At 40.9% G+C, this 17,848-nt stretch overlaps 1 long non-coding RNA gene across 6 annotated transcripts in view; it reads right to left on the bottom strand.

Annotated features, from left to right (window-relative positions):
* The window catches only part of LOC310842998, a 346,703-nt gene extending 329,157 nt beyond the window's left edge, over positions 1 to 17,546 (bottom strand). For 5 of the 6 annotated variants that reach the window (XR_014563429.1, XR_014563430.1, XR_014563431.1 and 2 more), the window contains exons 1-2: positions 17,412 to 17,546; positions 14,565 to 14,798 (exon numbers count right to left, since the gene is read on the bottom strand). This is a non-coding gene — a long non-coding RNA (uncharacterized lncRNA). Of the gene's footprint in view, positions 1 to 14,564; positions 14,799 to 17,139; positions 17,339 to 17,411 lie in introns of those variants that run through there. The other variant, XR_014563433.1, reaches the window with a different exon arrangement.
* Positions 17,547 to 17,848: the final 302 nt, after the last annotated feature.

A 17,848-nucleotide genomic window follows, 5' to 3' on the forward strand; every position in this document is an offset into this window, starting at 1 on the left:
ATTTTCACTGTTTTTCACAACATAAAACACAAAATACATAATAAAAACAAGGACAACCCAATAATCCTCCCTCCCCCAACACATTTTAAAAGGGCATTGGATGTCAATCAGCCTGGTTAAAGAGGAATGCTTTGGTGTGGTGCCTAAAGGTGTACAATGAAGCACCAGCTGAACCTCCCTGGGGAGAGCATTCCAAAAAATGGGAGGCCACTCCAGAAAAGGCTCATTCTCGTGTTGCCACCTTCTGGACCTCTCCGACTTTTAACTCAAGAATGCATTTGGCAACCCATTCCTTAATTTCTAACAGCCATATAATTATGATAGTAGTAGTGCCGCTGTTACAACTTACCTTCAATCAGGGCCTGGTCTAAGAGAATGTTGCTTCACCAATAGTTTGGGAGCCAACTGTGGGCTGTAGTCAGGTTGGAACTTGTATCTTTTCCCTCAAGTTCTCACTCTGACAGATCTAGGGAGCTTCCTTCTGCCCCTGGGATGTGCAGTATGTGTTACTCACAAATAATGTAGTGTTTCAAAGCTCACGTGCCCTGATGCTTCAACGATAGGGTGGTTTAAGCAAAATATCAAAATAGAATATATGCTTAAAAGCAAACTATTTTTCAAGGATGTGTTTTCAGGTAGTCTGAACTATCACAATGAACTGAGCAACATCCTCCTGAGAGGGCAGCCCCACTCCTGCCTTCTCTGGGGATACTTAAATAGAGCACATGCTCCCACACCTTTTTGGGGGGGATGAGGAGTCGTGAGTTGAATGCACACTTGGCTCAATCAAGCAAAAGTTAGCTGCAAGCATGACCCATTAAAATAATAGAATGGGACTGCCACCCAGTGCCAAACACAGGCATCATCAGTTATCCCTTCTGAGAACAAGAAGCCCAGTTATGTGAGATAAAGCCACTAGATGTTATCCACGGAAGGCACACGTGTCTCCCATTCTGAGTTATCCGGTGTCAGGGATTGATAGGTAAGGAACTATAAGTCTTCACTGAGCAATAGAGGGATCTTCTCCTCCACAAACAACTTTGTTGATGCCGGGTGAGATAGAATATATCCCATGCTATTTCAGATGTAAGACCCTTTTTTCCCAGTGGGTGGGTATCACTTGCATGAAGGTGCAGTATGCTTAGGATTGTTGACTTTAGTAGTGACCTACTTTGGCACTATTGATTTCAACAAGACTAATGTGTGATGTGTCGCATACCACTCAGTGCATTTGGCAACCCTTGCCACACCAGTTTCCACATGGATGTGAAGATTCTATTGGGCTGCTGTAGAAATCTATCACATCATGTCTTAGGAGACTAAATGTTTTCAGTGTGTCTTCTCTTCTGTGCACTGTATATTCTCTAACTGGAAATGGTTGGAGGTATTCTGTAATAACCACAGCTTTCTATAATGGAAGCTCATTATTCCTAACTTACACAACTAATTTGTGTAAATGACAAAGAAAAAAAAATAGAATGACATGTGCATTCTGAAAGCTTTGCATAAAAATATGACCTTTGAATAAAATTAGTTCCTATTTCCGAAAAGATTATTGTGACCTCTTCCTCTCCATTTTCTTAATGGCTTCTTCATGACAAAGGCAAAATTGAATGAGCATCACAGGCTTCTGTAAGATTTGGAATTCTATTTTCTTAGTGAAAATCAATAAGAAATCAAAACTAAAAGCCTAAGCTTCTCTCTCTCTCTCTCTCTCTCTCTCTCTCTCTCTCTCCCTAACCCATCTTCAATTCAACTTTTAAATTTAACCTTGGGCGTATATGATGGCATTATAACTAAGTAGGTTAATAAATGTACCCTGCCTTACATATTCAAATGAGACAAAGCTGTTTTGATCAGAAATGGAAAGAAACAAGATATATTAAAATTGACCTAAAGAAGCTATAGCTAATCAGTTCTAATACTGGAGTTACCCAGAAAGAAAGAAAGAAAGAAAGAAAGAAAGAAAGAAAGAAAGAAAGAAAGAAAGATATAGCAATCAAATGAAATTAATATGAATACATGGCACATGATTACCTACATGATTTATAGCTAAAATATTATACACAAAACCTACAGACACTTAAAATTGTTATCTCTAATTTTGATTCACCTTTACCAATCCTTGACTTCTAAAAATTCAGGGCGAACCACTAGACAGAATTCAGAAAGAAGGATCAAACCATGACTTGTGATGCTGATTTACAAGCAAATTGTGGTTTTTGCAAACCAGTTTTCTGGGTTTGGACAAAACAGTACACTATAGTTTTGCTACAAGCCAGGTGTGAAAGCTTCTGATCTTCTCATGTATGGAGGAAGGGGAAAGGAGAAGAGTGAGTGCCTGCTCATTCCCATAGCACACCTGTTTTGACATTTCATGTGAATGCAACCATAGTTTCCCTTCCATCTATCTCAAATCACACTGCTTCCTCTTCAGAAAATCCTGCAGTCCCATTCATCCTGGCTTCACTATGACAGTGTACTCTGAGGGAGCAATGGACATGCAATATTCGCTCACCCCCTCCCAACAGGTGGGTGGAGTTTGCGACCCCGCACAGGGTCTACCTGGTCGGGTGCCACCCACCTGGTAACAGGGTGTCTTTAGCCCGTCCCTGCCCGGCAGGCCTATGGGCTGCTGGCAGGGGTGTGGCCTGGGACAGGTACAGAGGCCGATCCTTGGCCAATGCTCACTCTTCTTCCTTCTCTTCCAGGATTACCCACCAGACCTCCCTAAAAAATTAAATTCTCCTTCCTTCTCTCTTTTTTCTTCTTTTGCAGCTTAACCTTTCGCGTTCTAGGTCCGCGGGCGCTGATATGGTCGTAAGATGGTTGCTGTATTCAGAACCGGGATGGAATTTCCCCTGCATTGGCAGGTTTTGGCTTCTCCGTAGCAATTCGTCACAACTTTGGCGGTTTTTGGGCCTTGTTAGGTATCCTTTAGTCTATCTTCGAGTTTGGGGGGGGGGAGCATCTCATACATCCCCACGCGGCAGCCTTTGAAGGGCCCATTAAAGGGTGTTTGTGGGAGTCAATGGCCCTAGAGCGGCAACAAGTAGGTCAAACTCCCAACCTAGGTACAGTGCGTGGGCACGATGTGTAAGTTCACACTTTACAGTTCCCTCACATGGCACCTGTTTGCCCTGCACATCCTCAGCCCCCGGTGGGTTGAGAGGGATACCTTCCAAGGCCAGTGCCAAGTTTCCCACATCTGAAATTCAATAAAGTTGTGGCCTAATTTGAACCCATACCTTGGTGTCTAGTCTCTTGTGGGGGGAGGCTCCAAGGACAAGGTTTATCACTGTCCCCAGACTGCTGTGCAATGTGCGAATGCACCAAGATGTTAGTACACATGTATGTTGCACAGATCCTATTTTTCCATGTGTTTTTTGTGGACTTTTAGCCACACACTATCTCAGTGTTTCCTGTCCACACTAGTGAATGTTGCTTGATTATATGTAATCTCACTATATGTTGACCCCTCCCCACAGCTACCACTTCCCTTCCCTGTGGAAGTTCCAGAAACCTGAGGTCTATTGTGGTCTGCATGCACACAAGTGTTTTTACCTGTGTACATGTGGATTACAACAACAACCAACTTTCACCAAAACCCAAGTTTCAAGCATGTTTCACACTTGAGCATATAATATTTTTGAACAATGTGTTTATTTCTATTTACAAAACAGCATCTTTAAAATTTTCCTTTCCTCTTTTCCTTTCCTCTTTTTCCTTTCCTGCCTCTTTTCCTTTCCTGTACCTGCAAGGGCCAATTTCACTATGACTTTTAATTCAGCTGTTTGTGCAAGAGCAGGTTTGCACAAAACAACTTAAAAAAAATAAAATACCGAAAAAGAGCCTTCAGCAACAACCAGTTGAAATAGGTATTTCCCTTTGGGCTTATGGAAAGAAAATGGCTAGGTTGTGCTCAGGATATGAGCGAACAGGAGTATAAAGTCTGGGGATAAGATTACACTCAACATGTTTATGAAAATTAAACCCACACAATGCACTTCCACACTTGAGTAATAAGAAATTTAATGTAAAGATTCCCCCTCCCCTTTATTGCATTAACCGCTGATCAGGAAAATCCAAATTAAATGGCGAGGGATGATTGCAGGCTGCCAGTTGGATGAGGGCAATGTCATGTGGATGACAGGAAAAAACATGTGATAGTGGGATGTACTGAATCCACCTTAACTGTCAGATGTACACATAATAAGACTTCAGTTGTAATCCCTGAACTCCAATAAGGACTGCAACTCAAACCCCTATATGCATATGATTTCCTGTATTTCAAAGTTCAGTGGCTCATGCTAGTGCAAACCTATGTATATACCTAGATTTACTAGTGGCAGGAGCCAGGTCCTGCTGATTCACTTTGAGGAAAAAGAGAGAAAAGATTAAAGTACAGTACAGTCGCACCTCGGAAGTTGAACGCCTCGTCAGTCAAACGTTTTGGCTCCCGAACGCCGCAACCCCGGAAGTGATTGTTCCAGTTTGTGAACGTTCTTTGGAACCCGAACATCTGTTGCAGCTTCCGATTGGCTGCAGGAGCTTCCTTCAGCCAATTGGAAGCAGTGCCATTTTGGAACGGATTCCGTTCGACTTCCGAGGCAAGACTGTATGGGGACTGGGGAGTCAACACATTTTTCTAGGCATACTTTTTCTCTGCAGAATTGCTTTATATCACCATCATTGTAATTATGCTTTATGTACCCTCAGCTGTTGGCAAAGATGTGATTCTATCACAAGCTTTTCAAGCAATTAAACCTTTGCCCCTAAAGGAGAAACTTGTTTGTAAAAACACAACTTCTCAGCCAATAAAAAGTTGTGGACATTTTAAAGAAGAAAGAACATTGGCTTTGTTTTCTTTTTCTTGTTCTAAAAAAAACCAACACAGCTACAGGGAAGATATATACATGGTGACTAGTAAGACAATGCTTAATTAATGAAATTAGGGACTACAGCCTCTTGAAACAGCATAGAAGGAATTAAGAATAGCTTTGAACACATTAAATATTATCACATAGTTACAGGTAATTTTGAGTCAAGAGAGGTCTAGGAAATAAGGTTAATAAGAGGTAAATACAGAATATGCTGTAGTTTCTTCCAGTTTTCCCTTTCAAGGCATTCTTAATAGATATGGAGACAAAGCGCTGCTGGAAAATTGATTATAATGTCATAGAAAGGCAATCTATGTGTTTGTTCTGTACTGACATTTTAAAACATAGATTACTTAACTTTATATGTGCTTTATTTTTGTTCTTCACATCTGTACATAACACTTTGTGTTAGAAATTATGCTTGAAAAATAAATTGTATCTTCATATTTGCATTCTTCTTGACACATTATTAGCTGGTTTTGTATAAATCCTTTGCAGGTTGGTTTTGGGGTTTTTTGTCTTAAGTATACATGTGTTCTCTATTCCTCTAAAAACCTTAGCTTGAAATCTTTTAAGGTATCAGGTATGACTTATTAAGCCATTAAGATAATTGCATTACCCTGAAATTTGTCATCTGTGATGGGGGAGAGAAGGCGACATTAACTCTGCGTGCACTGTGGTCCCAATTTGAAACACACACAAACCACACCTGCTGCGGGATGAAAGACAATAAGAACATTCCTCACATTGTGGATGGCCCATTCACAGAATTCCTGTTAAGACCCCTTTCCCCTGCTGCAGTCCAATTGGCTTGGCACTGTACAAGCTAATTAATTCATAAAAACCAACTATGTGAGGGCAAACTATGTGACAGACATGTCCAGTTTTGGTCCTCAGCTACCATGAGTAATAACTGCTGATAGATCTGCCCTCCATTCATTGGTATGATCCATATATAGAGAGATGATATAGATATATAGATATAGATATAGATATACATTAGTACAACAGCTCTGCGGGAAATTGCCATCAAACATAACAATGCACAAGTGCTTGTTAGTGCATGAAGGGGTTAAGACCAGAGAAGTCTGCTCCTAAACACAGCTAGGTCACGCCCCTTCTTCTCTCTGAAGGAGGAAGTGAAGCTGCTTCTTTTCCTTTCTCTCACTCACAGCCAAGTATCCGACCAGACATGTCTGAAATTGCTCCAAAGTTCAAACCTCTTGCTTGAAACTATAATCTGCATTTTGCACTCAATAATATTCTACTTGTATTCCCCTTGTATTCTACTTGTATTCCCCTTGCTGCTGCATGGTATTACACATGAACCAGACCTTTGGATTTAGTAAGTAAAGCTTTTTTCTGGATTTAGTCAGTAAAGTTTTTAAACTTACTTAATAGTACTTACTTAATAGTATGTGGTCATTGCTAAAGGGTTAAAGAGATGGGGCAAGAGCTTTAAGGTAGACTAAACAAGATATGTAAAAAGGTTTAACAACCTATATTCCACAGCATGCTGCTGGTTAACTCAGAGTGTTTTAACCTTACTGGAGAGTATGCAAAGCCCTGCATTTTGAATCTAGGCACCCATCTGATTCTTTTCGTTACTCACACGTGGGTCAGATCTATTTTCCACCTCCACAAGCTTGTGGCAGTGAGTACCACAAGTTAATTTCGCAGTGGGTCACCATGACTTGGTTAGTTGTACTCAGTTCTCATTGTGATAAGCAGGTCTTAAACTGTGACTACTTTTCTAAATTGATTTCTAACTACCAGCAGAACCCTATGAATATTTGCTCAGAAGTAAGTTCCACTGTGCTCAACGGTGCTTACTCTGCCAAACATGTATTTAGGACTGCAGTTCTGGTCTCAATCAACCCCTATGTGCTTTCTGAATCAGCAATGTATGTAGCATTTTGTTTGTTTTGTTATTAAATTTGTTCTTCCTTTTGTCTTTGCAAATATGAGCAGTCTGGAAGATGGAGGGGGAAGAGGAACAATTCAAAGCAGGACAACATATGGCACAGCAGGCAGCAAATATTGGGTCAAAGAGAGAGGTGGTTTTTGAGAGGGAAAAGGATTCCAAGGGAGATTAGTTTAGGGCCAAAATCTCAGCCCTGCCTTGAACTTAGTTTGGACAAATTATACACACACACAGAGAGAGAGAGAGAGAGAGAGAGAGAGAGAGAAAGTTTACTTTCTGATTGCCTTTTTTTTTTTAAAAAAAAGGGGGTGAATTGTGCAAGTGCAATCTTTTAAAATAAAATATAGGAACAGAAAGCCCACATTACTTCAACAGGCAAAGCATTGAGCTATGTATTTATTTAAGCTGCAACCCGGAATATACCTACTATGGAGTAAGCTCCACTGACCATAGTGGGAATTAATTCCTAGATGATTCTGCTGTTAATGTTCATCAAAGTACTGTTAGCATAAAGTGGGATGTGAAGGTTAGGATTGCCACATATCCTGCCTGTACCTTTAAATGTTCAGAACAAACACATTGGTTGTTTGTATCTTTGTTTGACTCTGATACATATAACAACTTGCAGTTACTTGTATATTTTGTGAGATGTGTTGTATGATATATATATATATATTGTTTTGAAGTGGCTTATTCTCATATTTTAAATGACATTATACTGATTATATATTTACTAAGTTATTAGCCAGCGTGTTGCGTTTGCATTTTTAAAAAATGTTCTGAAGCAGTGAGAAAGGATGCAGCTTCTGTGACCTTTGCCTTTAGTGTCACACACACACACACACACACACACACACACACACACAACTGAGCTTTGCATTGTGATGAACAGTTCAGAGGCACTTTTAGGAATTTAGGGAGTGGGGAGGGAGCCTAGAATGTCCAATCTCAAGAGGAAGAAAGGTTTTCCTCTCTTTTTTGTCCATTCCACTCTTACTTTTTGCATACGATTTTACATGAGGGGCTTGAGAAGTTGGATTTAGTGAAACTGGGTCACTTGCAGGTACTGAAAACAGAGCTTCAACTATTAAGCAAATTGCAAACAAATCCTGAGCAAGATAATCACCGCTGGTGGATTCAAACAAGTGGCCCACGAAGCCTCTGTTTGAGCCAGGTAGGAGCTGAATAGCTTCAGCTCAGTAGGAAGGAATGTCAAGTGCTCAGACCCAGGCAAAGACAGCCCTAAAGAACTTAGCTCCCAAACATTCCCATCAAACATCCCATCTCTTGAGAGCCTAATTATATAGAGTGCAATGTACATGTGCAATGTACATATATTTAATCTATATGTCTCCCATCTCACTCTTTTCTCCTCTAAAGACCTATGATTTGTAGTCTGCATCCATTTCGGAATGAAGTTAATCTTAGGCTACACGGCTATGTATAAAACAAGTGACATCTTCAAATGGTGAGAAAAATGAGCCAAAAGACTCTGAGTCATTAAGTACACATTAACTACGTGTTGTCACATTAACTATAGGGTGTAGGACCAATTTTCTCTTCTTTGTCATGATCTAACACTCTCCCCTTTTTGTGTGTGTACATGCTGCACATTCACCGCACCATTCATGAGCCCTGTTCTCCAATTTTACCCCTTGCCCCCGATTCTTGATTATACGCCATATACACTTATTTCTCTCTGACATCAGATTGAGTGGTCATCGGGAGAAATGTTAATGTTTACAATTGAATTAAAAAGGCACCAAAATTATTTCTCTTGTCAAAGTGAATTCTGTAGTCTCAAAAATAACTTGTGATCTATCTTAGGTCGTTTAAAATATTTGCTTACTGCCTAGTAGTCAGTTGGATTTTTATCATTTGCAACCAATGCCCATTATAGTATAAATCGCCAAAAAAAGAAAATCTCCAATCTAAGAGTAAGTTGAAACATACCGAAGTTCAGAATTGCAAATGATCAAAACTTAAAAGTTAGTCAAACAAGTAATGACTTTCCCCAAATCATTTGAATTAAATGTTTTGGATTAAAAAAAAAGTAGCCTGTAAATTTCTTGCTGCCAGTTCACATCAGCCAGCAACCATCAAATTTTGAAATTATTTGGTTGACCTTCTGGAAATTTATGAAATGAACAGAAGAATCTATCCTGAAGAGAGCTGTAGAAAGGACAAGACAGGATATGGTACACAATGCCTTTGATCTGACCTGATCCTCATATGCAAAGATAGTCATTTCTTGGCAGAGTTCGAAACGAGTAAATACAGGTCTAACTTGGGTAAGGCAGAGTTCATACATGAGGTTAAACAGTCCTTTTTTCTTACAATTTTATTTTATTAAACTGAGGATTCGGTAAAGTCTGGAGTCTGGTTGAGAGAAAGGGCCATAATCCAATCTAAAATGACAGGTACTTTACTCTGGATTAATTAGTATTGGCCAATGAATCACTAAGCCTTTTCCATGTACCATCTAAGGATACATTTATACAAGTACACCACTTCAACAAATCACAGCATGACATGTAATTTACCTGTGTGTGTGCCACCCCAGTATACACCCAGAGTTGTTTCTCTCTACCCTTCTTGCATATATAGTAAACTATAAGTTAAACTGTAGAGGCTATTCCTTGAAGAATCAAATTGCATACAATAGAACATTATGGAGTCTTATACACCGAATAAAATTGAATTATAGTATTTATCATGCTCTTTTCATATAAATATTACTGTAATCTGAAAAAAATAAATATATTGATTATAAAGGGTTCTTTACCAAAGTTAAATAAAGATGCTAAGAACTGTTTTACAATGAGAGAAAACTAAAATTAAACTTCTATTTTTTCCCCTGTTTGGAGTGAAAAATTTAAAAAGAGAACAAATATTTTTTAAAATAGACTAAAATAGTTGTTCTACTGTCTACAAAAGAACAGTGGGAATTTACGGCCATAAGCTAAAGGGAATAGGAAAGCAAAAGGAGAAAGCACACCTTTACTGTTATTTCTTCTGATATGGAGATTAATATGTGAATGGAGGTGCAAAATTTTTAAAAAGCCGCTTTAGAGGGAGGCAATTTGGACTGGAGAAGTGATGGTGGATTAATAATCATTTCTCTGCCTCCCATTTCCCTGTTCTAGGCAATCCCAAAACCTCTGCTCACAAGTTTAAAAATCTGTACCTATGAGTTAAACACTCTGCACATTTCCCTCCCGCCTGCCTGCTTTGAATTCCTTCCTTGTGAAACAGCTTTGCTGTTTAAAAAGCACAGGGGCTTTGTTAAACATGTTAGCAATGTGGTTTGCCCCTTTAACCCATGTTTCCCACTGATTTGCATGCAAAAATCTCCAAGACCACTCCAACTAAGCCAGCACTGGTAACCACCTTGGCACTTGGGAAGCTGTTCAATCCAAGTTCTTAAGCCCTGTGCCCCAAACGCATCTTTGCACCTAGAGGCAACTCTCCCCTCAGTACAAATTTGGCAAAGAACTTTTAACTTCTGGCTCGACCTAAACTCAAATCCCCCTGGTTTATTATCGCTAGTACTTCAAGACTACCACAAAAGTGCCTGGCTTAAAACTGTCCACCAAAAACTCCACTCTTGAGGGCTATTCCCACAAGACCTACTCACTATGGGCATTACCAAAGCATACAGTCTAATTTGCCAATGTCTAAAAGGTATTGAGCATCAGAACAACCTGGGCCACTATACAGAAATTCTGCCCATGGTATGATCAATTTCCATCTTTCCATTTTGATTCTCTGGTTCCATACCTGCACAAACTAGCTATCCCAAAATACAGACGTGCTTTCACACTCGCAAGACTGAATGTCTTGCCATCTGCGGTACTTGAGGGCCGATTCCAAAAGATCCTGCATGAGGAACGCCTTTGCCCCTGTGGAGACGGTAGCACCAAAACAGTGGCTCATGACCTCCTCTCTTGTACTCTCCACAAAGACCTGAGGAACGAGATCATCACCCCACTCATACTGACCATGCCAGGACGCACAACCACTGCCACAGTGTCCTTTCTCTTGTCAGACCAAATGGAGCAGATAACAGCAAAGGCTGCTAGGTTCTTGGCAGGGGCAATCAGAATAAGGGCCACTATCTGACCATATTCAGGACCCTAAACTGTGCTTTTATACTAAATTTCCTTTTTTCTGGGTATACTGTAATGTTTTATCATTGCTATGGCCATCGGCTGATGCGAATAAAGTTAAGACTCCATCTGTGCAGCCCAGCTTTGCCACACAGAAGCTAACTTATGGGATGCTGGACCTGGTGAGAGCTGGAGTCCCAACAAAAACTGGAAGGATGTGGGCTCCCCATCCCTAAAAGGGGTTTGATCCAAGGACCATAACATTGTGATGGATGACGTCCTTGCCTTAGTACTTATGGCTCTGCCCTTAAAACAGGTATTAACAGTATAGCACATTTGTTTTCCCTTTTCCTCTTTCTAAAAAAATAAAAGAGAAATAAAATTAATTTGTAATTGAAAAAATATTTAACTCTTGACCTAGCTCATCTATTCTAGTTTTTCCTCTCTTAAGTCTTTCAGAAAGAAAGAAAGAAAGAAAGAAAGAAAGAAAGAAAGAAAGAAAGTTACCTTAGTTAGTTATTTAGTTACAGGGAGAATTAAACAGGGACTATAGAGAGGTGACGCAGGTGGCGCTGTGGGTTAAAGCCTCAGCACCTAGGACTTGCCGATCGAAAGGTCGGCGGTTCGAATCCCTGCGGCGGGGTGCGCTCCCGCTGCTCGGTCCCAGCGCCTGCCAACCTAGCAGTTTGAAAGCACCTCCGGGTGCAAGTAGATAAATAGGGACCGCTTACCAGCGGGAAGGTATACGGCGTTTCCGTGTGCGGCTCTGGCTCGCCAGATGCAGCTTTGTCACGCTGGCCACGTGACCCGCAAGTGTCTCCGGACAGCGCTGGCCCCTGGCCTCTTAAGTGAGATGGGCGCACAACCCCAGAGTCTGTCAAGACTGGCCCGTACGGGCAGGGGTACCTTTACCTTTACCTTTTATAGAGAGCTAAAAGCCGACAACAATGTATCACAAACAGCTCAGTAAATAATAGTGCAATTTTCATAGCTAATAGAATGTTTTAACACCTGAATACATTCACATGCCTGATTAAACATTTAACAACATAAACCCATAAAAGAAGATTATAAGTTGCAACATCTCTTTTTCAAGTAGCAACATATTAACCACTGTTGTATACTTCTTCAATTAGATTCCTTTAATGTATTTCTGTTGGGGAAAACATAATATTCAGCACCGGTTGTTTTTTAAAAAAACAAATGATTATTTTAAATGTGTAGTCCATCCCAAAAATAGAACTTGTCAAGTATATGTTCAAACCGTAGCTCAAATCTACTTAAATTGTAACTTTTCTTTTAGCTGTCCTACAAATCAGCTTTTGCATATATGTTCTGTTCCATTCTGACCTCCATGACTCCCTTTTAGAAACACAGAATCACAGAGCTGAAACTTGTATTTATTTTCTTAAAAAATAATAATTTCACCCTACCTTGTTTCCCAAGGAAACTCAAGGTGACTAACAGATAAGTAATAACACCACATAAGAAGAGAAGAAGAAGAAGTTTGGATTTGATATCCCGCTTTATCACTACCCGAAGGAGTCTCAAAGCAGCTAACATTCTCCTTTCCCTTCCTCCCCCACAACAAAAACTCTGTGAGGTGAGTGGGGCTGAGAGACTTCAAAGAAGTGTCACTAGCCCAAGGTCACCCAGCAGCTGCATGTGGAGGAGCGGAGACGCGAACCTGGTTCACCAGATTACGAGTCTACCACTCGTAAAACAAATAGCATTCCAATACATCAAAATTTGAAATTAACAAATTCAGCATTAATTAAAATAAACTCAGTCTAAGCCACTATCTTCACCAGCCAACCAAAAGCAAGCAGAACTGCTTCTGGTTAAGAACATTCTAGTTGCTGATATTTAGCTACAAGGTTATTTATTCCCATAGACCAGGGAATATCTTGCCCTCCAGAGGTTGTTGATTGCTAGTCCCATCATCCTTGATCACCAGCCATGCTAGACAGGGCTGGTGACAATTGGAGCGCAATGACATTTGGCAAGTCATACATTCCATCAAGAGACTGGATAACAACACTGAAGCACATTGCAAAACCACTATACACTGCATGGTATTCAACTAACATTTTGTAAGGATTAGTGCTAGCACAAGGGGATTTTCCTCCCTCCTCACCCCATGTGCGCTCCACACTGTCCCCATCTGCTTGTGGGGGCTGGAGGAATACCGAGAACAGATTTAGCAGGGGAGAATGTTCTGTCACACAACGTGAAATCCTTGCTTTGACAGAACTTTAACCTTAGTGTTTACATTGAATACAGTCCACTGTCCTCTCTAAGCACTCCACCCCAATAGTAACATAGCAACATGAGGCTACTTTTCAAGGCTGATGTAACCCACACATTCTCAACCACCATACTGCAAATACACATATAGACAATCTGGATATACCAACGGTGCACATTTGTATTAGCAGGATGATTTGTTTACAGTGTAAAAAGAAACGCTGAAAAATGCTCTCTTTTTTGCACGAAATTAAACCTTAGAAAAAGAATGAGCTTCTCTCTTCACTGCTACCTTTTCCTTTTTGAGTGGACATGCTACTCCCCAGTCACAGCTACACTAAAATACTGGGATTTTCTGTTATTTTCTTCTGGGCAACAATTTTATTCTGGGCAACTTCTCTATAGCCAGAAAAATGGAAATAAGCATCACTTAAAAATGAAGCAAGAAATCCCTTCGAAATGAAGCAGGCAATCTTTCTCTATTATCTAAATCTAGAAAGAATTCTAGAATGACAGATATGTCAAGATAAATCCCAAACTGGCTTCAAAATGAATGTGGAAATTCCTTCTCCAGTGGCTGGAGAAGTAACTTTCTGAGTCATTCTGAAGCTATTTTGGGGTCTTCCTTTTGCGATTGTATGAAGTTGTCCTCTACCACTTGCCAATCACAGCTCTTGACTTCATTTATTGACTAATACACTGAAAAGTCAGAAGAATATAAGGCATGTACCATCTGTCATTCAAAAACATGGCATGTGCCCCTCCCCCTTTTTCTGCCTCCTTTTAGGATGCCCTCCCAAAGTGCTGTTATGGAATGATGCCCTTTGACATGATTTTAGGTGTGGATCATGATCACTTTTCACAATCATCACATTGCCTGTGACTGTATACAAGGGGTTACCATTCACCGTATGGTGTGGCTGCTAAACCCCATTTTCACTGAATGGCCCAAACGGTTTTAAGCATAGTTCTAGGGCTGGGTTGTACATGACTGTGTCATTCCAACAACAGGTGTACAGAATGAACCTTCTGTGTGCTTCCCAACCCCTGATGTTGGTGTGTCAGACCTGATGAACATGTGTTTGTTTTGGGGTATCATAAAAGCTCTCTACACAACTAGCTCAGTGTTCCTGTTCCTATGGAATTCAGGTTTTAAATAATTTATATTAATTTTATATTATTATTTTTTTAATTATTTATACAGGAAATTCCCTGTTTGTGCTGGGGTTGCATTCCGGGCCACTGAGTCATGCATCAGCCCTTTCCTGTTCCTATTCCTGTTCTGCTTCCGCCCTTCCCCATTCCGCCCACTTCCAGGGCCGGAACCAGCATGTCGGCAATCGTGCATCAATCGGAAGTGCACAAAATGGTCATTGCAGTTTAATAAAAATAGCAACTCCTTACCATCTATCTGATCCTTCCAAAACCGCTTTAAGTTGTAGTCTCCATGATGTATACAGTAGCTTATTCTGCACTGATGTCTGAGGAACTCAGATCACTAGGGGCAGGGCTGTTTGCTGGCATATCATTCTTGTACGTATAAAGACATGGATACAGTTAGTTTAGGATTCTTGGAAGTGGCCAGGAGCGATCCCATTTGCAGCCATGAGTCTTAAGTGCATCAGGCAGCCACTTGATCTGAGAAATGCAATGCATAAACGCCAGAATAAATTTCACATAGGTCTTCAGAGGTGCACTCTTCTTCATCCCTAGTAAAGTCACTGTGAACTTCTGACACTACAGGAACTAGGAGAGAAGTTTGCAGAACAGTGACCGTACAGAGGTCTCCTGCACAGGAGTATCTGTAAACTGCAATGAAGTAAACTGCAGAGGCTTGGCATCAGTACAGGATTCCATAGGTGGAAGAGCATGAGAGGAGTTCACTGGAGCCTGCTGTCATATACCTCAGCTCAGAGGGTAAGCTAGTAGGTTGGTCTCACCAGGGACATGTTGAGCAAAATGGGCCTCCCACACTTATTGGTCAAGGCCATGGACATTGAGATGTCATTTCTCACATTCTTCCTGGCTGAGAAATGGGCAGCCACTTCAAAATGACCCGACTGGGGAATTTTAAACACTTACATTTCTGAATACAAGCGCATTAGAGATAGTCAACGCATGCATTCTTTCAAATCTATCTGGCACTAATTTAAGAAGATAAATATGTTTTTAGTTTAATAGAGAAACTGAAAGCTTGTTATAATCACTCAAACATTAAGGTGCATTTATTATTACTTTCAATCATATATATATATTTCTTTGCTGCATCTGATTTAGAATCTCCAGATGTCCGGCCCTAATTTTAAAAAGATTTATCCGTATTGCTCAAACAATACTGCAGCCCCACATAGGTTCCTTCTTTCAAACGACTGTGTGCAATTATATCACATATCCATTATGGTCTGTTACTCTGAAATCCTGAAAGCACTACACTTCCATCCATCAACGCTTTACCTTGTTGTATTGCTTGTGAACACCAATACAATAACCCTACTTAAGTTCTATTGATTTCAGCGAAAGATATTTAAGCGTATTTCTCCCACTGGAATAATGGTACTTGAAAATGCTTATATGGCCCTCACACAGGACTTCCACCTAGCCCAAATCCAGCTCTCGCCGACAAGTCCTCCAATGACCTGTACACAGATGGATTATGATTTCAAATGCTCAGCCGCTATTTCCTCCCGCTATCCCGCCCTAGGTAGGAAGAAGAGCAGAGACTCTTGTCTTTGCTGCTATCTTTTGTTTGGGGTTGGGAAACATCTGGTGCCCAGCCATGGATAGGTTAAAATCTTAGATTCCTGTGGGTTGTTCTCCCAGGGGAGAGAGGAAAGATCAATTCAAACCAGAAATTAAAAGGACAGTCCTCTCTCTATTTATCTCTCTACATCATTTATCATTGCTGTCCGGTGGAAGGCAATAGAAGGCACTTTGTTTGGCACTAGGGTCTAGTCTACATACTCATTTATATCTCACCCAGACTACAAGAAACTCAGGGTGATGTGCATGGTTCTCAAACCTCTTCATTTCCCCCCTCCCCATTTCATCCGAGGTTGAGAAGCAGATCAGAATGAGAAACCATGATTGCCCCAAAGGCCACCCAGTTAACTGTACGGCCAAGTGAGAAAATGAACCTGGTCCCACTATCCTGACATTCTAACCACCAACCCCACAAGGGCAGCAGAATGGGGTGGGACGTGGGAATGAGGTGGCGAGCTTCTGAAGTGCTAGAATAAACTGCAGCACTTCAAAGGGTGCTTGTGTGTTATTTTTCAATATTTCCTTGGGTGGTCTACACTGCCTGGCGTGATAGCTTTACAGGGCAGAAGAACATCAGAAAATGTTCTCCCCCACCTGCAGAATGAAGTGGTATAAAGCTTGCAGCAGCAAGAATACTTATTGCAAAGTACTGGAAGACACAAGATCTACCCACCTGGGAAGAATGGCAGATGAAGTTGATGGACTACATGGAACTGACGGAAATGACTGGCAGAATCCGAGACCAGGGAGAAGAGTCGGTGGAGGAAGATTGGAAGAAATTTAAAGATTATTTACAGAAACATTGTAAAATTAATGAATGTTAGAAGGATGTTGGAATGAAGTTATGTGGTTTTAGCAGAAATGTTATAAAGGATTAAGTAAAAATAGACTGTTAATTGGTGAAAGGAGGGAAAGTAAAGTTAGATTATATCAAGATAAATTACAGGACAAAAACTGGGAAAGATGGAAAGGATTTGCTGAAATAGCTAACCGAACTAGAATACAAAAAAGGGAGGTGTGAGGAGGTCAAGGAAACAAGCAAATGAAAGATAAGTTATGGGAATGTTCATTGTGTTTTTAATTGTTTTTATTTTTCTGTTTTTTTTTTCTTTTTCCTTATTGTGATGTGTTGTTTTATTTTTGCTTAATTTGGTGTCTTCTTTTTGTAATCTTTAAAACCTTAATAAATATTACTTTTTTAAAAAATAAAGCTACCTACCGCCTCATTCTGCTGGGTCTGTGGACCAGGCCTAGGAATTGTACTCTTGGGCTGCCTTTCTCGTATTTAATAGCAAGGCCTCCCTGGAAACTGCTGCTTGAGCCTTTCTCAGAAAACGCAGGCAGTTCCATCCTTTCAGGAATTTCATGTCAAGCAGGAGAAAGTTCACTTCTGGGATTGATGGGGGGAAAGCTTCCAGGCAGAATCCCTCAATTTCCTTACACACATAGGCTTAAGGAAGCCTCTCTTGGGAAGGCAGGAAGAAAACAAACCTTTCCATATTCCTATTAAGATTACAGGACGCTTCTTGTGGGTGGGAGGGATAAGGGCTCGCTCTGAGGCGGACAGCTAGCTCCTCAAGCGACGGTGTGGCGTGCGCGCTTGTTAATATCGAAAATATGGAATGGGGCCGGATTTTTTCCTTTCCTTCCTCGTCCAAAACGCAGCCGCCTGCAAAGTTCTGGAGAACTCTAAAGCTCCCTCGCTATTTTGTGGCCTTTTTGAGAGGCCTATATTGCCCTACTGCGGAGTTTGTACAGGGCGTTTTGATACTGGCGAAATAAGGTTGTTGCCGGCCGCTTGGCGATGGCGGCGGCTATTCCCTCAGAAAGTCCCCGCGTAAAATTATCCCTCCTTCTTGTGACCCACGCATTCTCCTCAGCCTGCGGCCAGCGCAGGGAGGAAAGCGAAATCCCACTTTTCCCCGCCC

This window comes from Podarcis gaigeae (assembly GCF_964106915.1).
Source record: "Podarcis gaigeae genome assembly, chromosome: 4".
Lineage (NCBI taxonomy): Eukaryota > Metazoa > Chordata > Lepidosauria > Squamata > Lacertidae > Podarcis > Podarcis gaigeae.